Consider the following 22836-nt stretch of genomic DNA (forward strand, 5'->3'; position numbering starts at 1 on the left):
TCTCATCCTCTGTCATCCTCTTCTCCTCGGGCCTTCAATCTTTCCCAGCATCAGGGTCTTTTCTAAAGAGTCCGCTCGTTGCATCAAATGGCCAAAGCATTGGAGCTTCAGCTTCAGGATCAGTTCTTCCGATGGACGTTCAGGTTGATTTCCTTTAGAATTGACTGGTTTGACCTCCCTGTAGTCCAAGGGACTCTCAAGAGTCTTCTCCAACACCACAATCTGAAAGTGTCAGTTCTTTGGCAGATAAGAGGAGGCTAGGAGGAGTGCTTATGCTTATCCAGAGGCTCTTTAGTTTCACTTTGCTTTTTGTGATTAGAGTGGTATCACCTGCATATCTGAGGTTGTTGATATTTCTCTCAGCGATCTTGAGTCCAGCTGTGAGTCATCCAGCCCAGCATTTTGCTTGATGTACTCTGCATGTAAGTTAAATAAGCAAGGGGACAATACACAGTCTTGATGGACACCTTTCTCAGTTTTGAACCAGTCATTATTTCATGTCCAGTTCTAACTGCTCCTTGTTGTCCTGCATACAAGTTCCTCAGGAGGCAGGTACAGTGGTCTGGTTTTCCCATGTCTTTCAGAATTTTCCACAGTTTGTTGTGATCCGCACAGTCAAAGGCTTTAGCATAGTCAGTGAAGCAGAATTAGAATTTTTTTGGAATTCCCTTGCTTTTTCTATGGTCTAACTGATGGCAATTTGATCTCTGGTTCCTCTGCCTCTTTGAAACCCAGCTTGTACATTTGGTAGTTCTTGGTTCATGTGCTATTGAATCCTATCTTGAAGGATTTTGAGCATTACCTTGGTAGCGTGTGAAATGAGCACAATTTTACAATAGTTTGAACATTCTCTGGCATTGCCTTTCTTTGGGATTGGAATCAAAACTGACCTCTTCCAGTCCTGTGGCCACTGCTGAGTTTTCCAAATTTGCTGGCATATTGACTGTAGCACTTTAACAGCATCTTTTAGGATTTGAAATAGCTCAGTTGGAATTCCATCACCTTCACTAGCTTTGTAGTAATGCATCCTAATGCCCACTTTAGTTTGCATTCCAGGATGTCTGGTCCTAGGTGAGTGACCACACTATCATGGTTATCTGGGTCATTGAGACCTTTTTTGTACAGTTCTCTGTATTCTTGCCACCGCTTCTTAATTTTTCTTCTTCTGTTAGGTCCTTACCATTTCTGTCCTTTATTGTGCCCATCTTTGCATGAAATGTTCCCTTGGTATCTCCAATTTTCTGGAAGAGATCTCTAGTCTTTCCCATTCTATTGTTTTCCTCTATTTCTTTGCATTGATCACTTAAGAATGCTTTCTAACCTCTCCTTGCTCTTTTCTAGAACTCTGCATTCAGATGGGTATATCTGCCCCTTTCTCCTTTGCCTTTTGCTTCTCTTTTCTTTAGGCTATTTGTAAGGCCTCCTCAGACAACTACTTTGCCTTTTTGCGTTTCTTTTTCTTGTGGATGGTTTTGGTCATCACCTCCTGTACAGTGTTGTGAACCTCTGTCCACAGTTCTTTGGGCTCTCTGTCTACCAGATCTAATCCCTTAAATCTATTCATCAACTCCACTGTATAAAAATAAGGGATTTAATTCAGGTGATACTTGAATTGTCTACAGTATCTCAGATGGTAAAGAATCTGCCTGCAATGCAGGAGATCTGGGTTTGATCCCTGGGCCAGAAAGATCCCCTGGTGACGGGAATGGCAACCTACTCCAGTATTCTTGCCTGGAGAATTCCGTAGAGAGAAGAGCCTGGCAGGCTGCAGTCCATGGGGTTGACATGACTGAGCAACTAACACCTTCTAAGGGCCTAGTGGTTTTCCCTACTTTCTTTCAGGTAAGCCTGGATTTTGCAATAAGAAATTCAGGGTCAGAGCCACAGCTAGCTCTTGGTCTTGTTTTTGCCTACTGTATACAGCTTCTCCATCTTTAGCTGCAAAGAATACAGTCAGTCTGATTTCGGTATTGATCATCTGATCATGTCCATGTGTAGGGAGAGGGTGCTTGCTATGACCAGTGTATTCTCTTGGCAAAACTCTGTTAGGCTTTGCCCTGCTTCACTTTGTGCTCAGGGCCTTGTACTCCATGTTGTACTCTGGGCTTGTAGACGGCTCTTTGCTCTCTGTCTTTATGTTGTCTTCCCTCTATAATTAATAAGTATTTAAGGATAGTTATTTTTATATCATGTATATATTTGTAACTCTTCTCATCCACATGAGAAACCTAATCCCCACAATGCTTAACATATTGGATGGTTCTGAGGCAAGGTGGGACCTGGGTCCCTTTACTGGAGGGTGCTTACACCTGGACAAATATATCCTCCAGCAATAGAATACAAAGAAGCTATAAGGAACTAAAAGTAACTGCATCCATTGGAAGTTGAGGCAAAGTATGAACAGCGACACACAACAAGGCCAAAACCTAACTATCATTTCTGAGGTCCTTGGAGCAAAAGCAGGTCACCACACATCCTTATATCATCTCCTGTTCGATACCTATCTGCCCCCACATTCACCCCATTTAAGAAAGCAGCTTGCTTCCACTCAGGAAGCAAGTCAGGAAACCTGTTAACTGTTTTCACTCCTTCATGCTGCAGCATGAGTCCCAGTAAGGCCTTGCCTGAATTCCTCATCTGGTCTCTTAGCAGTTTCTGTTGATTAAAATGTCCAAGAAGCCTGGTTGGCATGAGGTTGTTCTGTCTCCATGGGTTCAGGACCTAAGGTGGGTGAGGATGGAATCCCATAGAGGCATGGCCAGGAAAGAGGAGCCCAAATATGGTTTAAAAAAATAGATCAATAAAAGGCAGCATTCTGATGAAGGGAAACAATCCCAGTGGTTTCCATGAGTAGGGGCATTTTGGAGTCCATTGTCAGAACTAAAATCGGGTGAGGAGAGCATCAACATATGATGGTAATGGAGAATAGGGACCTGCAGCCCAAACATAAAAAGAGGTCATCCTCACAGAGGACCAGCATGGTATGGTGTGACCGAACCCAAGTGCAGAGAGGAGGGTGTCCAGACAGGGAGCTGGTGAGGAATCCTACTGTATATTCCACAAGCAGAAGCTGCATGAGGGGAACACCCATGCTGGGGGTGACCCTAATGAGGTACTGGAATCCTCCCAGGGTGCAGAGGGGAGAAGGCAAGGGCAACCCACTCCAGTACTCTTGCCTGGAAAACGCCATGGACGGAGGATCCTGGTGGGCTGCAGTCCATGGGGTCTCTAAGAGTCAGACCTAACTGAGAGACTTCACTTTCACTTTTCACTTTCATGCGTTGGAGAAGGAAATGGCAACCCACTCCAGTGTTCTTGCCTGGAGAATCCCAGGGACAGGGGAGACTGGTGGGCTGCCGTCTATGGGGTCGCACAGAGTTGGACACGACTGAAGCGACTTAGCAGTAGCATCAGGGTGAAGAGGGCAGTTCTTCCTGAGATGTCAGAGCCCACGAATGTGAGGGGAGTAGTTACAACAGAAATCACTTGACCTGCAAAGCTTAAAATATTTACTTTCTTGCCCCTTATAGAGAAAAATGTGATTAACTCCAGTATCTTGACTCCATTATATCACTTTCTTCAATAAACTATACTCTTAAAACTTTTTACTAGTCTTTAAACAGAGTACTTATAGTTTTCCAAAAGCTATTTCTTATGATTCTTTCCTATATAATCCATGTGATAAACTCTTACTACTTTTGGAGATTCAGCTTAATTATCACTTACTCTGTGAAGCATTTTTTGATCACTTCCAGCCCCTAACCAAGAAATGCCCTACTTTACTTTTGGTGCTATTCTTTACTTATTCCTCTACAACTCTCTCTCACATACCACAGTTTGGAGTAAAGTACACATACATGTGTATATATACATAGATACACACATATCACATTCCTATATATGCATGTATACTTTACCTTAAACTCTGATTTATGTGAGAGGGCTTTAAATATCTAAAAGATTTTTATCTACTGTATACAATGAATAATTGCCAAATATATGAGTTAATATAACATCTAAATTTACTGATCTCTTTGAAGGAAAAAAGGTGATATGCATAACTTTATTTTTTATCTGTCTGATTCCTGCCTATTTAAGCACCAATATCTTTTCAAATTTTACACATTTTTCTGGTCATCTTTTCCCCCTAAAAATCTATTTTATCTTTTTAAGGCTTCATAAATTGACTTGATAATAATGCAGACTTTACTTGATGACTCAGCAGTCTCATAACAATCTTTTATCCTTCTACTCTATGGTAACATCATTCCTGGAGAACTCATTTTTCCTTCATTCAATCTAAGGACTGTTAGCCAGCTCACCCTTTACCTGTCCCTAGGAGTCTTACTCTACTGATCTATTTCATTCTGCTATAGCCTGATACTAAGTAACTTTTATGAATTAATGAAACTCCAAATAAAAACTAATAAATACATTGGATGTATTCTGTGAATAAACCTCATGACAAAATTTTATATACTTAAAGGCATTCTGTTGTTTTCTGCTCGATATATGACTTGGTACTAAACCCTGAAATGTTATTCCTAAACATTTAACCTTGAAACAGTGCTTATGTGTATATTTTGAGTTACATTAAAAAAACCTAAGGTTTTTTGTTATACTTATTTCTCTGTGCTTTAAAATTAATTTAGCAAAGATATTTCAAATAGTCTAAGTAATTTTCACAGGTGTTGAATTTTAATTCACAAAGTTAACACTATATAGTTATCTTTCCTAGTATTTTATTTATACTATGCATTAGTGACTCAGAAAGCAATACTGCTATTTTAAACTGTTCAGTTTGCACCAAATATTCTTGCTCTTCCATCCTGGCTTCAAAATACCATGTCTTTCAGCTGTTCAACTTCCAGCTGCCAAACATCAATGGCTTTGCATCTGCTGGTTCCATTTTGTTGCTCTGAATCAAAATCCATTGCCAACTGGAAACTTAAGCAACAATAAATTCTCTATATGATATTGCTTGTGGTGATAATAGTAACAAATATGCTTACCAAGTACATTAAGCATCTACTCTTTTTGTCATTTTTGTTGTTGTTCATTCGCTAAGTCATGTCCAACTGTTTGCAATCCATGAACTGCAGCATGACAGGCTTACCTGTCCTTCACCATCTCTCTGAGACAGTGATAAGCATTCAAACATGATTTGTTCAAACTCATGTCCATTGAGTCAGTGATGCCATCCAACCATCTCATCCTCTTTCACCCTCTTCTCTTGCCCTCAATCCTTCCCAGCATCAGTTTCTTTTCCAATGAGTCATTTCTTTGCATCAGGTGGCCAAAGTATTGGAGCTTCAGTTTCAGCACCAGTAATTCCAATGAATATTCAGGGTTAATTCCCTTTAGGATGGACTGGTTTGATCTCCTTGCTGTCCAAAGGACCCTCAAGAGTCTTCTCCAGCACCACAATTTGAAGGCATCAATTGTTTAGCTCTCAGCCTTCTTTATGGTCCAACTCACAACATCTGTACAGGACTACTGGAAAAAACAAAGCTTTGACTATACAGACCTTTGTCGGCAAAGTGACGTCTCTGCTTTTTAACATGCTGTCTAGGTTTGTCATAGTGTTCCTTCCAAGGAGCAGCACCTTTTAATTTTGTGGCTGCAGTCACCGTCTGCAATGATTTTGGAGCCCAAGTAAATGAAATCTGACACTGTTTCCACATTGTCCCCATCTATTTGCCATGAAGTGATAGGACCAGATGCCATGATCTTCATTTTTTGAATGTTCAGTCTTAAGCCAGCTTTTCACTCTCCTCTTTCACCTTCATCAAGATGCTCTCTAGTTTCTCTTCATTTTCTGCCATTGAATTGTTATCATCTGTATATCTGAGGTTGTTGATATTTGCCCCAGCAGTCTTGATTCCAGCTTGTGATTCATCCAGGCTGGCATTTGGCATGATGAACTCTGCATAGAAGTTAAATAAACAGGGTGACAATATACAGCCTTGATGTACTCCTTTCCCAATATGAAATGGTCTATTCCATGTCCAGTTCTAACTGTTGCTTCTTGTCCTGCATACCAGTTTCTCAGGAGGCAGGTAGTGTGGTCTGGTATTCCCATCTGATTAAGAATATTCCAGTTTGTTGTGATCCACCCAGTCAAAGGCTTTAGCATAGTCAGCGAAGCAGAAGTAGATGTGTTGGAATTCCCTTGCTTTTTCTATGACCCAGCTTATGTTGGCAATTTGATCTCTGGTTCCTCTGCCTTTTCTAAATCTGGCTTGTATACCTGGAAGTTCTTGATTCACATATATATGCATATACATAATTTTAATATATGTATGGGACTCTCCAGGCAAGAATACTGGAGTGGGTTGCCATTTCCTTCTCCATGGAATCTTTCCAACCCAGGGATTGAACCTGTGTCTCCTGCTTGGCAGGCATATTCTTTACCAGTGAGTCACCAGGGAAGCACATGTATTATATCTGATGTATGTAATATATATGGTGTCTGTCTATCATTTTGTCTATGTGGTCCCAGTCACATGGTCACTTGTGAGTAAAGTCCTAAGTACATTATTATATACTTACGTAATATGTACCTGCTGCTGCTAAGTCGCTTCAGTCGTGTCCGACTCTGTGCGACCCCATAGACAGCAGCCCACCAGGCTCCCCCATCCCTGGGAGTCTCCAGGCAAGAACCCTGGAGTGGGGTTGCAATTTCCTTCTCCAATGCATGAAAGTGAAAAGTGAAAGTGAAGTCTCTCAGTTGTATCCGACTCTTAGCGACCCCATGGACTGCAGCCTACCAGGCTCCTCTGTCCATGGGTTTTCCAGGCAAGAGTACTGGAGTGGGATGCCATTGCCTTCTCCGGTAATATGTACCTAATACATATGTATTATGTATTTATGGAAGTTAAGTCCTAAGTACATTATTGTCCAAGTAGAAGTAACTGAAGGAATGGTATTTTTGTCACAACAAACTCACATTCATATAATATCAATGTAAACTCAAAATTTTGTAATCTCTTTTGATATTTCCTTGCAACTTAGCTAAAGTTTCATGTAGAAAATCACAAATTATAGCAAGTTCTGTGATTGAAAATTTTCAAAGTAGTCTTAGTTCCTCAAATTTCTACATTAGCTTTTCAAAATATGCCTTTACAAGCCTTTATCTTTACAGATATCAAGTGCTATTTTCCATGGAAAATGCTGAAATTGTTAAATTTTAACTTAAAGTAGTCAATTTTTAAAATGCCTAAAATTTCCAGGTTAAAATTGAAATTGGCCATAGGTAAATTGATTGATGGAATGCATATGAGGGAAAATGCAGTAGCCCATAAACATATATTTGTCACCATTTTTGTGAACAAAGGAAAAAGACTGAATTTTTGAACCAAATTTTAGATATTTACAAAAGTATATCCAAGTTTCTAAACTAATGCTCTTATAATGTTTTTATTAGTCTACTTCAAATATGATTTCTCCCAATGAGTAATGCTTATATTAGAGATATCTTTCTTATGTTAGAGATATCTTTGGTCTGACATCTGAAAAGGACTGATAGTAAGAGTAAGAACCATTTAGTACAGTAATAGAAATTTTTATACACAAAACATGATTTCTAATTAAAAGATGTTACTCTCTGCATTCCTCACACTCGCTCTATTTATGCAATAGGTATCATTTACTATCAGTTGGAGACCTACCTAGGCAAGGCATTTCACATTATTTTAAGGAAACAATTTTGACATAAAAAATTTTCTAGCTGTATTAATAAGAAGAGACCTGGACACATGGAAGTTCACATTTCCATTAAAGCTTTCACATATGCTGATTTCACACACTGCAGATTACCTTTGTAAGTAATCCAAGAAGTCCAGCATCCAGGTCAGGTGGCCTTGAATTCATCTCACTGTGCTGAACATTACCTACTCTTCCTCAATTATTCATGATTTATTCTTATTGCTGTTTGCAAATTCAGCATATTGGTCTGGCCTCACTAAGGTGTATTCAAGGAAACTAATGTACAGAAAAAGCTATAGCTCATGTTTATGAATAACACTTTAAAATGTAGTGAAAGTGTTAGTTGCTCAGCCATGTCCAACTTTTGTAACCCTGTGGACTGTAGTCCGCCACCAGGCTCCTCTGTCCATGGAATCCTCCAGGCAAGAATACTGGAGTGGATAACCATTCCCTTCTCCAGGGGATCTTCCTGACCCAGGCATTGAACCCAGGTCTCCTGTATTTCAGGCAGATTCTTTACCATCTGAGCCACCAGGGAAGTCCTTAAAATATAGGGGAAGTTTAAAATGTCAGGGTTTTAAAAATGGCATTATTGCTCTACTTTCTGTTTTACAGCTGATCAAATGGTACTCTATAATAATTGTATTTATCCTATGTATTATATCTTAATGTAATAATATGTAGATAAATTCTAGTTTTATTCATGAGGTAATAATACATATCTAAACAAGTAAACTTGACATCCTAAGTATTCATAAAGCATGTCTTAATTTTCCTTTTCTAAGAGAAGCTTTTTCCCACACACAATTCAGTTTTTCATCAGAACAGCTTTTTCTCCACTTTATAGATGCCTATAATGATATCAGTGGCAATACCCTGAATATAGCATCTGTATATTTATGTATTTCCAGAAACTAGCCACATGATAACCCATCACCAGTCCATGTCAACATGTCAAACTGTAATTATCGGCTTAGCTGTATCTCCCAACCCTAGCCTCCTTTCATTTTGAGCATGCAGCTGTGCAGCTATTTACTAGTGTCAAAGGGTCAATTTGGGGGCATGTCATCAATTCTAGTGATGCTGGTAGCAAATAGTTGGCCATATTCCTTTAATGGAATTTTATAATTTGTTTTCTTATATTTTGGAGCAGGTCAGCAAATTTTCAGACAGCAATATTCTGGATCAGATGGTTCCCCAGCCATCATATCTGTTTTTTGATATGCAAATATGTTATTTAATCATCAAGACACCTGGAAGGCATTGATCAGGCATTTTTTAACAAAAAGAAAAAGCAGGAGGGAAGTTAATCAGTTGAAGACAAGAAACACATGAAAAACAGGATGTTTTTGTAGAGGAAATGCTGAAACAGTTTATATTATAATAGAGATGTGTGCATGCTAAGTTGCTCCTGTCCCGTCCAACTCTTTGCGATCCTAGGGGACTGTAGCCTGCCAGGTTCCTCAGTCCATGGGATTTTCCAGGCAAGAATACTGAAGTGGGTTGCCATTTCCTTCTCCAGGGGGATCTTCCTGATCCAGGGATCCACCCCGAGTCTCTTATGTCTCCTGCATTGGCAGGAAGGTTCTTTATCACTAGTGCTACCTGGGATGCACCTATAATAGAGATATCATTGAGTAAATGGGCATTCAGTGAAGAGAATTTTAGAAAAGCTAAACAGAATATCACTGAGTGAAAGTTCTTGACTCAGGAGTCATAAAGTCCTTAGTTCAAGTCCTTAAAGTCATTTAATGATCGTGTTGGGCACAATTCTCTCATTTATAAAGCAGAGGAAATATTAGCAAACTCAAAATGGTGTTATATAAACTAAATGAGAAAACTGCAGTTGATTAATAATTTCTTCCTTTTACCCTCTTCAGATTTCAAGGCCTTGTCTCTGTTTAAAGTTCTTTAAAAATATATGTTTTATATGCATTAGGACATGTTCTATTTTTATAATCATTTGATCTCTTTGTCTTATTCCTCAAATCAGAGACTTCCTTAAGTGAAAAACAATATCTTATTTCTTGATTATTTGCCAGTAGTCGCTCTTCTAATGAATTCAAAATATTAGTTAGGCAATAGGTTTGTGTGTGTGTGTGTGTGTGTTTCTTTATTGAAGTACAGTCCATCCTAAAGGAAATCAGTCCTGAACATTCATTGGAAGGACTGATGCTGAAGCTGAAACTCCAATAGTTTGACCACATAAGCAAAGAACTGACTTATTGGAAAAGACCCTAATGCTGGGCACGATTGAAGGCAGGAGAAGAAGGGGACGACAGAGGATGAGATGGCTGGATGGCATCACCAACTCGATGGACGTGAGTTTGAGTAAGCTCCAGGAGTTGGTGATAGACAGGGAACCCTGGTGTGCAGCAGTCCCTGGGGTCGCAAAGAGCCTGACAGGACTGAGCGCCTAAACTGACTGACTTATAATATTATTAGTTTCAGGTACACAGCATAGTGACTTGATGTGGTTGATTTCTGCAGGAAAGGAAGACTTCCCTCTGGTGGAGAATTATTGAAAAATGTTCGAAAAAATGCTACAGAGTTGGGGCTTCCCAGCTGGCAGCTCTCTCTGTGCTCTGCTTAGTCACTCAGTCATGTCCGACTCTCTGACCCCATGGACTGTAGCCTGCTAGGCTCCTCTGTTCATGGTGATTCTCCAGGCAAGAATACTAGAGTGGGTTGGCATGCCCTCCACCAGGGGATCTTCCCAACCTAGAAATCAAACCCAGGTCTCCTGCATTGCAAGCGAATTTTTAACTTTCTGAGCCACCAGGGAAGCCCAATGGTAAAGAACTCGCTTCCCTGTGGGTTCGACCCCTGGGTCAGGAAGATCCCCTGGAGGAGGGCACAGCAACCCACTCCAGTATTCTTGCCTGGAAAATCCCATGGACAGAGCAGCCCAGTGAACAGTCCATAGGGTCGCAAATAGTCAGACACAACTGAAGCAACTTAGCACAAATAAAATAGAATTGCAATACAAGTTTTTCCCATTAGCAACATTTCTGTAATTAACATCACTTCTTTCAGTTATTTAATTAGGTTCCATGGAAAAATATAAGTAAAACACGGTTATTTTGTGTTATTGATGTTATTTTGAGAAAGGGTAGACTTGTGCCTGTGGAAGTTTTCCCAGATAAGTTAAAAATTGACCCTTTTTGGATGCATATCAATTTAGAGGTATTCAAAATTGAAATATAATTTCAGATTAAAAGAAGAGCATATACCTATCAATGAAAAAATGAAAGAGCATCAATACAAAGAAAACTACAAATTTCCCAGTATTGTTGAAGTAAAGTACAGAGCGAGAAAAATGGTTTGAAGGATTAGGTGCTGTAGAATCTAATGTCTTCTTAAGGAGTTTAAATTTTTTTCCATAAATAAAACAATACTGAAAGATTTTAAGATAGGCAGAGGCTTAGAAGTTTTGGAATTTTAAAAGATCATTTTATAATGGCTTGAAGGCTGGGTTTAATGAGGAAAAAAGCAAAGCAGTTAAAAGAAGTATGAGTCTGGTGTAACATAATAGCTGTGGGGATGGGGAAGAGGTAAGTTTTGAAGCTATATATGAGATAAACGAGCAGATTTTAATAAATGAATGAATTTAAATAAAGAGAACGTCATGGGTTAAGCTTCCCTGGAAACAGATCTGCTGGCAGAACTATGTGTACACATAAGTCATTTGGGAATACTCTAGGAATCAACCAAATGCAGGAATAAAGGAAGCAGGATTCAGCAGAAGTTGGATTATTGATAGAATCTGAACAAAAATCATTCACTATGACAAGGACCTCTGAAGCTAGGATGGTAGTTCAGAATTTGGCATGGACCAGTCTTGGAACTTCACCTTAGGAGTATCCTTGAAGTAAGATCAGGGTGATGGGATTAGGGGCTGAGTTGTGAGCTGTTAGTGCCAGGGGAATAAATGCTTTAGTCCTAAGAATACTGGGGGATGTAGGCAATGGTTGACTGCATTCAGTGCAGAGAAGGAGAGGGAGAAGCCAAAAATTTTTTATAAGCTATGCAGTTAAGATCATCTAAGGCAATGGCAACCCAATCCAGTACTCTTGTCTGGAAAATCCCATGGACGGAGGAGCCTGGTAGGCTGCAGTCCATGGGGCCATGAAGAGTCAGACATGACTGAGTGACTTCACTTTCACTTTTCACACATTGGAGATGGAAATGGCAACTCACTCCAGTGTTCTTGCCTGGAGAATCCCAGGGATGGGGGAGCCCGGTGGGCTGCCATCTATGGGGTCGCACAGAGTCGAACACGACTGAAGCAACTTAGCAGCAGCAGCAGCAGCAAGTATGATTTAGAGGCAGAAGGAGAAGGGGGTGACAGAGAATGAAATGGTTGGATGGCAGAGGATGAGATGGTTGATAGCATCAGCAACTCAATGGAATTGAGTTTGACAAACTCCAGGAAATAATGAAGGACAGGAAAGCTTGGCATGCTGAATTGCAATACAAGAATTGCAATAGAAGTGCAATACAAGTTTTTCCCATCAGCAACATTTCTGTAATTAACATCACTTCTTTCGGTTATTTATTTAATCATGTTCCAATGAAAAATATAAGTAAAACACTGTTATTTTGTGTTATTGATGTTATTTTGAGAAAGGGTAGAATTGTGCCTGTGGAAGTTTTCCCAGATAAGTTAAAAAATGAATCTTTTTGGATGCATATCAATTTAGAGGCACACAAAATTGAAATATAATTTCAGATTAAAAGAAGAACATACACCTATCAATGAAGAACTGAAAGAGCATCAAATACATAGAAAACTACAAATTTCCCAGGATTGTTGAAGTAAAGTACAGAGTGAGAAAAATGGTTTGAAGGATTAGGTGCTGTAGAATCTAATGTCTTCTTAAGGAGTTTGAATTTTTTTTTTCCATAAATAAAACAATACTGAAAGATTTTAAGATAGGCAGAGGCTTAGAAGTTTTGGAATTTTAAAAGATCATTTTATAATGGCTTGAAGGATGGGTTGCAAATAATCGGACATGACTTAGTGACTGAACAGCAAGTGTGATTTAGGGACACTAAAACTATTTCTTTAAAATATATGTTTCTAACAATAATATAAGATGTCAGGTAGTACTAGAAATTCAGGTTCTTTGTGAGAACAACCAAGAGCAAGAAGACCCTTTTTGATATTGTCTTTAAGGAAACAGGAAAGACCATTAAGGACTTCTCATGACAAGTCATTGAAATTGTGTCATTACTGCCGCACAAGAGGTCTTCCACATCTGCAGGTTCCATGTCTGCTGATTCAACCAAATCTGTATTGAATATATATGGGGGAAAAAATCCCAGAAAATACCAAAGAACAAAACAAGCTGGCCCCTAGCTGGCAACTATTTACATAGCATTTACTTTGTATTTGCAGCTATTAACATAGTGCCTGTTTAAGTGTTCAGTCATGTCTGACTTTTTGATACCTTGTAAATTGTGGCCTACCAGACTCCTCTGTCCATGGGGTTTTCCAGGCAAGAATACTGGAGTGGGTTCCCATTTCTTCCCGATCTTCCTGACTCGGGTATCCAACACTTGTCTACTGCGTTGTTATGCTAAAGAGCTTACCACTTGTTTTTTTTCCAGAAATTTAATTGCTTCAGGTCTTACATTCAAGTTACATTCCATGTTGAGTTGATTTTTATGTTCATTGTAAGATATTGGTCTGTTCCATTCTTTTGTATATGCTGTCCAGTTTTCTAAACATCATTAATTAAAGAGGCTATCCATTCCCCGTTGCATATTCTTGCTTCCTCGTCATATGACATTTAACTTGTCATCAGTTAAATGACATATAGGTGTGGATTTATTACGGGCTGTCAGTTCTGTTCCATTGATCCATGTGTCTATTTTTATACCAGTGCAATACTACTTTGATTACTATAGCCTTGTAAATATATTTGGAAATCAGGATTGTGATATATCAGCTTTGTTCTTAAGACTGACTTGGCTAAATGGAGTGTACTGTGATTCCATATACATTTCAGAGTTGTTCTCTATTAAAAATGCCACTGGAATGTTGATAGGGATTATAATGAATCTGTTGTTTTATTTGTACAGTATTAACATTTGAATATTAATTCTTCCAACCTCTGAACATGAAATATCTTTCCATTTACTTGTGACATCTTCAATGTATTTTTATCAATGTCTTCTAGTTTTCAGTGTCCTTGGTAAAATTTGTTTTTAGGTATTTTATTTTGGGGATACAATTGTAAATAGGACTATTTTCTTAATTTTTGTTTCTGAAAATTCATTATTAATGTATAGAAAAGCAACAGATTTATGTATATTCATCTTGTATCCTGCAGCTTTAAGGAATCCATTCATTACTTCTAATAGTTTTGTTTTTTTTTTTAAGTGTATTAGAATTTAGAGTTTTCAGTACATAGTATCATGTTAACTTCAAAGAGTGACAGTTTTGATTCCTACTTTCTAATTCGGATGCTTTTTATTTCTTTTTCTTGCCTAATTGCTCTGACTAGAACTTCCAATACTATGTTCAATAAAAGTGGCAAGGTATCCTTGTCCTGTCCTCATCTTAGAGGAAATGCTTTTGGTTTCTTACCATTGAGTATGAAGTGGCCTTGTCATATACAGCCTTTATTATATTGATGTCGATTCCCTGTATATTCACTTTCTTGAGAGTTTGTAATCATAAATTGATGTTGAATTTTGTCAAAGGCTTTTTATACATCTATTGAAATAATCTTATGACTTATTCTTCCTTTTGTTAATGTGGTGTATCATGTTGGTTGATTTATAGTTTTTGAAAAATACTTAAAATCCCTGAAATAAATCCCACTTCATCATGTTGTTTCATCTTTTTAATATATTAGTTTGCTAATATTTTGTTAAAATTTTTTGCATCCTTGTCCATCAGAAGTATTGGCTCATGGTTTTCTTGTATTGTCCCTATCTGGACAGAAAATAACATTATAAGTAAACAATAAACCAACATTCTTTATGAATATAGATGTAAAAAATCCTATATTCATAAATTAGCAAACTAACTTTAATAGCACATTAAAATGATCATACACTATGACCAAGTGAGATTCATACCTGGAATGCACCATGAGTGCAGAAGGGTTCTGATTATTATTATTCTACCCTGCTAGTTATGCTTCTATCTCTTTTGTTTAGGTTTATGGTCACTTAGGAAGTGATGTTTTGTTGTAGTTTTGTATTGCATATTCTTGATTAGTGACACTGAACATTTTTTATATACCCACTGGCCATTTGTATGTCTTCTTTGGAGTAATGTCTTTTCAGGTCCTTGATAATTTTTTAATCAGGTTACCTGTTTTTTTTTTTTTTTTTCATTTCTGCTATTGATTTGTAGAAGGTTCTTATATACTTTGGAGATAAACTCTTTATCAAGTATATTGTTTGATTTTTTTTTTCTTTCCACAGTTTACCTAATTAATCTGCTGAATGCTTACTTTGCTGCACAGATTTTTGGTTTGATGTTCCACTTGTCTACTTTTGCTTTTGTTTCCTGTGGTTTGTTGCTAAATTCAAGCAATAATTTCTAAGACCAGTGTAATGATATTCTCCTTGTTTTCTTCTATGAATTTGATAGTTTTAGGCTTTCCATTTAAGTTTTTAATCCATTTGGAGTTGATTTAGTTCATTTTTGTGTACAGTGTAAAATATAGGTCCTACCAATCAAAAAATGGGCCAAAGAACTAAACAGACATTTCTCCAAAGAAGACATACAGCTGGCTAATAAACACATGAAAAGATGCTCAATATCACTCAGTATCAGAGAAATGCAAATCAAAACCACAATGAGGTACCATCTGACGCCAGTCAGAATGGCTGCTATCAAAATGTCTACAAGCAATAAATTCTGGAGAGTGTGTGGAGAAAAGGGAGCCTTCTTACACTGTTGGTGGGAATGCAAACTAGTACAGCCACTATGGAGAACAGTGTGGAGATTCCTTAAAAAACTGGAAATAGAACTGCCATATGACCCAGCGATCCCACTGCTGGGTATACACACCAAGGAAACCAGAATTGAATGAGACACATGTACCCCAATGTTCATCACAGCGCTGTTTACAATAGCTAGGACATGGAAGCAACCTAGATGTCCATCAGCAGATGAATGGATAAGAAGGCTGTGGTACATATACACAATGGAATATTACTCAGCTATTAAAAAGAATGTATTTGAATCAGTTCTAATGAGGTGGATGAAACTGGAGCCTATTATACAGAGCAAAGTAAGTCAGAAAGAAAAACACCAATACAGTATATTAATGCAAATATATGGAATTTAGAAAGATGGTAACAATGACCCTATATGCGAGACAGCAAAATAGACACAGATATAAAGAACAGACTTTTGGACTCTGTGGGAGAAGGCGAGGGTGGGATGATTTGAAAGAACAGCATTGAAACATGTATATTACTATATCTGAAATAGATCGCCAGTCTAGGTTCGATGCATGAGACAGGGCGCTCAGGGCCAGTGCACTGGGATGACCCTGGGAGGGGTTTCAGGATGGGAGACACGTGTATACCCATGGCTGATTTGTGTCAATGGATGGCAAAAGCCTCTACAATATTGTAATTAGCCTCCAATTAAAATAAATAAATTATTTTTTTAAAGATGGAGAATATTAGCAATATGAAGCACTAAAATATATATATATATATATATATATAGGTCCTATATTCTGCTGCTTCCTTTTTAATGTGTGTGCCTTTTATTATTTTTCTTGATTATACTCACTAGTAGTTCCAGTACTATGTTGAAAAGAGTTGGTAAGAATACATATCCTTGCTTTGTCTCCTGATTGTAGAGAAATTGCTTTCAAGTATTTTGTTTGTTTTTGTTTTACTGTTGAGTATGATTTAGCTGCAGCTGTTATGGGTGAAATTTTTGATATTCATTGTTTGTTAATGTTTTTATCAAGAAAAAGTTTTGAATTTTGCCAAATGCCTTTTCTGCATTTGTTGAGATGATGATGTAATTCTTATCCTTTGTTCTGTTAATGTGTTATATCATACCAATTCATCTCTGTATTGAACCATCCTTGTACGCCAGGAATAAATCCCACTTGGTCATGGAATATGACTCTTTTTGTATACTTATAAGTTCAGTTTGCTAGTATTTTGTTGAAAAATTTGCATCTATATTCATCAGGGATATTGTGTTGTAGCTTTCTTATAGTATCCATTTCTGGCTTTGATACCAGGATAATGCTGGTTTCATAAAAATAAAAAGTTTGGAAATATTCCCTTATGTTCATTTTTGGGGGAGAATTTGAGAAAGATTAGCAATCTTCTCTAAATAATTGATAGCTTTACTAATGAATCCATCTGGTTCTGATCTTTCCTTTGTTGGGAGGTTTCGGATTACTTGATCTCCTTGTTAAGACTTAGTCTTGGTAGGTGGTTGTTTCTAAATTTATCCATTTCTTCTAGATTCCCCAGTTTGTTAGCATTTAGTTGCTCACAGTAGACCCATGTGAGTCTTTGTATTTCTGTGATATCAGTTGCAGTATCTATTTTTTTCATTTTTACTTTCATTTATGTGAGTCCTCTTTACTTTATCTTGGCTAGTCTAGTTAATGTTTTGTCAATTTTGTTTAAAAATAAATCCAAATCTTCTACACCTTTTTTATTGTCTTTCTAGTTCCTATTTTATTTACTTTTAATCATTATTAGTTCTCTCCTTCTACTAACTTTGTGCTTTATTCTTCTCTAGCGTCCTGTGGTTTAAACTGTCTATTTAAGACCTTTCTTCATTTTCAATGTAGGTGGTTATTGCTGTAAATTTCTAAGTACTACTTTGCATAATGCTATAAGTTTTGGCATGCCATGTTTTATTTGAAGACTGTCTTAAGATAATTTCTAATTTCCCTCTTAATCTATTTTTTGACTTGTTGGCTGTTTCAGAGTGTGAGGTTTAATTTCCACTAATGATTTTTTTTAATTTCTCTATTCTATTGATTCCTAGTTATATTACATTATGGTAAGAAAATATACCTGCTATTAATTCAGTCCTTTTAATAGTGTGTCCTAATATGTAATCTATCACAGAAAATGTTCCATATGAAATTGAGGAGAGTATGCTTTCTATTGCTTTCGAGGGGAATATTTTGTTTATGTCAGTTCAACTCAATTGGTCTGTAGTTTTTAGTCCTCTGTTTCCTTAATGGTCTTCTGATTATCCTACCTATAATGAATATGGGTATTAAAATTTCCTGTTATTAGTATATTTTCATCTGTTTTCCCATTCTGTTCTTTCAGTGTTTTTTGACAAGGAAGGGATTACTATGGCCAAATTTTCAGTTGTCTTCTCTGTCTTATAGTTTCTTTGTCTTTTTCTATTTGCTGTGTTCCTTTGTGTTTCATTGATATTTGTGATAACATACTTTTCTTTCTTTCTCATTTTCTCTAGGTATTTTTTTGTGATTCAGATCAGATCAGATCAGTCGCTCAGTCGTGTCCGACTCTTTGCGACCCCATGAATCGCAGTACACCATGCCTCCCTGTCCATCACCAACTCCCGGAGTTCACTGAGACTCACGTCCATCGAGCCAGTGATGCCATCCAGCCATCTCATCCTCTGTCGCCCCCTTCTCCTCCTGCCCACAATCCCTCCCAGAATCAAAGTCTTTTCCAATGAGTCAACTCTTCACATGAGGTGGCCAAAGTACTGGAGCTTCAGCTTTAGCATCATTCCTTCCAAAGAAATCCCAGGGCTGATCTCCTTCAGAATGGACTGGTTGGATCTCCTTGCAGTCCAAGGGGCTCTCAAGAGTCTTCTCCAACACCAAAGTTCAAAAGCATCAATTCTTCGGCGCTCAGCCTTCTTCACAGTCCAACTCTCACATCCATACATGACCACAGGAAAAACCATAGCCTTGATTAGACGGACCTTTGCTGGCAAAGTAATATCTCTGCTTTTGAATATGCTATCTAGGTTGGTCATAACTTTCCTTCCAAGGAGTAAGCGTCTTTTAATTTCATGGCTGCAGTCACCATCTGTAGTGATTTTGGAGCCCCCAAAAATAAAGTCTGACACTGTTTCCACTGTTTCCCCATCTATATCCCATGAAGTGGTGGGACCGGATGCCATGATCTTCGTTTTCTGAATGTTGAGCTTTAAGCCAACTTTTTCACTTCCACTTTCACTTTCATCAAGAGGCTTTTGAGTTCCTCTTCACTTTCTGCCATAAGGGTGGTGTCATCTGCATATCTGAGGTTATTGATATTTCTCCCAGCAATCTTGATTCCAGCTTGTGTTTCTTCCAGTCCAGCGTTTCTCATGATGTACTCTGCATAGAAGTTAAATAAACAGGGTGACAATATACAGCCTTGACAAACTCTTTTTCCTATTTTGAACCAGTCTGTTGTTCCATGTCCAGTTCTAACTGCTGCTTCCTGACCTGCATACAAATTTCTCAAGAGGCAGATCAGGTGGTCTGGTATTCCCATCTCTTGAAGAATTTTCCACAGTTTGTTGTGATCCACACAGTCGAAGGCTTTGGCATAGTCAATAAAGCAGAAATAGATGTCTTTCTGGAACTGTCTTGCTTTTTCTATGATCCAGCAGATGTTGGCAATTTGATCTCTGCTTTCTCTGCCTTTTCTAAAACCAGCTTGAACATCAGGAAGTTCATGGTTCACATATTGCTGAAGCCTGGCTTGGAGAATTTTGAGCATTGCTTTGCTAGCGTGTGAGATGAGTGCAATTGTGCGGTAGTTCGAGCATTCTTTGGCATTGCCTTTCTTTGGGATTGGAATGAAAACTGACCTTTTCCAGTCCTGTGGCCACTGCTGAGTTTTCCAAATTTGCTGGCATATTGAGTGCAGCACTTTCACAGCATCGTCTTTCAGGATTTGGAATAGGTCAACTGGAATTCCATCACCTCCACTAGCTTTGTTCGTAGTGATGCTTTCTAAGGCCCACTTGACTTCACATTCCAGGATGTCTGGCTCTAGGTCAGTGATCACACCATCGTGATTATCTGGGTCATGAAGATCTTTTTTGTACAGTTCTTCTGTGTATTCTTGCCATCTCTTCTTAATATCTTCTGCTTCTGTTAGGTCCATACCATTTCTATCCTTTATCGAGCTCATCTTTGCGTGAAATGTTCCTTTGGTATCTCTGATTTTCTTGAAGAGATCCCTAGTCTTTCCCATTCTGTTGTTTCCCTCTATTTCTTTGCATTGATCGCTAAGGAAGGCTTTCTTATCTCTTCTTGCTATTCTTTGGAACTCTGCATTCAGATGCTTATATCTTTCCTTTTCTCCTTTGCTTTTCACTTCTCTTCTTTCCACAGCTATTTGTAAGGCCTCCCCAGACAGCCATTTTGCTTTTTTGCATTTCTTTTCCATGGGGATGGTCTTGATCCCTGTCTCCTGTATGAACCTCATTCCATAGTTCATCAGACACTCTATCTATCAGATCTAGGCCCTTAAATCTATTTCTCACTTTCACTGTATAATCATAAGGGATTTGATTTAGGTCATACCTGAATGGTCTAATGGTTTTCCCTACTTTCTTCAATTTCAGTCTGAATTTGGCAATAAGGAGTTCATGGTCTGAGCCACAGTCAGCTCCTGGTCTTTTTTTGCTGACTGTATAGAGCTTCTCCATCTTTGGCTGCAAAGAATCTAATCAGTCTGATTTTGGTGTTGACCATCTGGTGATGTCCATGTATAGAGTCTTCTCTTGTGTTGTTGGAAGAGGGTGTTTGTTATGACCAGTGCATTTTCTTGGCAAAACTCTATTAGTCTTTGCCCTGCTTCATTCCGTATTCCAAGGCCAAATTTGCCTGTTACTCCAGGTATTTCTTGACTTCCTACTTTTGCATTCCAGTCCCCTATAATGAAAAGCACATCTTTTTTGGGTGTTAGTTCTAAAAGGTCTTCTAGGTCTTCATAGAACCGTTCAACTTCAGCTTCTTCAGCATTACTGGTTGGGGCATAGACTTGGATTACTGTGATATTGAATGGTTTGCCTTGGAAACGAACAGAGATCATTCTGTTGTTTTTGAGATTGCATCCAAGAACTGCATTTCGGACTCTTTTGTTGACCATGATGGCCACTCCATTTCTTCTGAGGGATTCCTGCCCACAGTAGTAGATATAATGGTCATCTGAGTTAAATTCACCCATTCCAGTCCATTTCAGTTCACTGATTCCTAGAATGTTGACATTCACTCTTGCCATCTCTTGTTTGACCACTTCCAATTTACCTTGATTCATGGACCTGACATTCCAGGTTCCTATGCAATGTTGCTCTTTACAGCATCAGACCTTGCTTCTATCACCAGTCACATCCACAGCTGGGTATTGTTTTTGCTTTGGTTCCATCCCTCATTCTTTCTGGAGTTATTTCTCCACTGATCTCCAGTAGCATATTGGGCACCTACTGACCTGGGGAGTTTCTCTTTCAGTATCCTATCATTTTGCCTTTTCATACTGTTCATGGGGTTCTCAAGGCAAGAATACTGAAGTGGTTTGCCATTCCCTTCTCCAGTGGACCACATTCTGTCAAATCTCTCCACCATGACCCACCCTTCTTGGGTTGCCCCACGGGCATGGCTTAGTTTCATTGAGTTAGACATGGCTGTGGTCCTAGTGTGATTAGATTGACTAGTTTTCTGTGAGTATGGTTTCAGTGTGTTTGCCCTCTGATGCCCTCTTGCAACACCAACCATCTTACTTGGGTTTCTCTTACCTTGGGCGTGGGGTATCTCTTCACGGCTGCTCCAGCAAAGCGCAGCCATTGCTCCTTACCTTGGACGATGGGTATCTCCTCACCGCCGCCTTTCCTGACCTTCAACATGGGATAGCTCCTCTAGGTCCTCCTGCACCCGCGCAGCCACAGCTCCTTGGACGTGGGGTTGGTCCTCCCGGCCACCGCCCCTGGCCTCAGGCGTGGGGGTGCGGGGTGGCTCCTCCCGGCCGTTCCTGCGCCGTCACAGTCTGATACTCTCGGCCGCTGCCCCTGACCTCGGACGTGGGGTAACTCCTCTTGGCCGCCGCCCTTCGGGCATGGGGTCCTCCCGGCTTCTGCCCCTGACCTCAGACGTGGGGTGGCTCCTCTCAGCCACGCTATGATGCGCCCGTTGCAGCCGCACCACAGGACTTACATAAAGCATACTATAGTTAAAAATTTACATTTGTAACAATTCCAATCATCTACAAAACTTTACAGTTTTATGTCTTGCTTTTCATCATATATTTTATACTATTGATATTAAAAATTATTTGTTTTACCCTGTATTCATTAGTATATTTTATACAAAATTTTCTTATAAATTCTGAGCTGGAAGTAAAAGTAATTTCTATACCATTAGAGTATTATTTGTTTATCTATATATTTACCCATTTGAGCTATTTTAAACCCTAAAAGATGATGCTGTGAAAGTGCTACACTCAATATGCCAGCAAATTTGTAAAACTCAGCATTGGCCACAGCAATGGAAAAGGTCAGTTTCCATTCCAGTACCAAAGAAAGGCAATGACAAAGAATGTTTAAACTATTGCACAATTGCACTCATCTCACATGCTAGCAAAGTAATGCTCAAAATTCTCCAAGCAAAGCTTCAACAATACATGAACTATGAACTTCCAGATGTTCAAGCTGGATTTATAAAAGGCAGAGGAACCAGAGATCAAATTGCCAACATCCATTGGATCATAGAAGAAGCAAGAAAGTTCCAGAAAAATATCTACTTCTACCTTATTGACTACGCCAAAGCCTTTGACTGTGTGGATCACAACAAACTGTGGAAAATTCTTCAAGAGATGGGAATACCAGACCACCTTACCTGCCTACTGAGAAATCTGTATGCAGGTCAAGAAGCAACAGTTAGAATAGGACATGGAACAACAGATTGGTTCCAAATCAGGAAAGGAGTATATCAAGGCTGTATGTTGTCACCCTGCTTATTTAACTTATATGCAGAGTACATCTTGTGAAATGCCCGGCTGTATGAAGCACAAGCTGAAATCAAGATTGTCAGGAGAAATATCAATAACATGAGATATGCAGATGACACCACCCTAATGGCAGAAAGCGAAGAGAAACTGAAGAGCCTCTTGATATAAGTGATAGAGGAAAGTGAA

General features: G+C 38.7%; 1 protein-coding gene across 20 annotated transcripts in view; it reads left to right on the plus strand.

Annotated features, from left to right (window-relative positions):
* LOC129633625 (uncharacterized) overlaps positions 1 to 22836 on the plus strand; it is a 176388-nt gene that overhangs the window by 98276 nt on the left and 55276 nt on the right. The window contains exon 3 of one of the 20 annotated variants that reach the window (XR_008705143.1): positions 18152 to 18912. The exons of 18 other annotated variants lie outside the window; for them this stretch is intronic. The gene's annotated coding sequence lies outside the window, so the exon portion shown is untranslated. Of the gene's footprint in view, positions 1 to 12439; positions 12458 to 18151; positions 18913 to 22836 lie in introns of those variants that run through there. One more of the 20 variants, XR_008705159.1, reaches the window with a different exon arrangement.

Source organism: Bubalus kerabau, chromosome 19 (assembly GCF_029407905.1).
Source record: "Bubalus kerabau isolate K-KA32 ecotype Philippines breed swamp buffalo chromosome 19, PCC_UOA_SB_1v2, whole genome shotgun sequence".
Classification (NCBI taxonomy): Eukaryota; Metazoa; Chordata; class Mammalia; order Artiodactyla; family Bovidae; genus Bubalus; species Bubalus kerabau.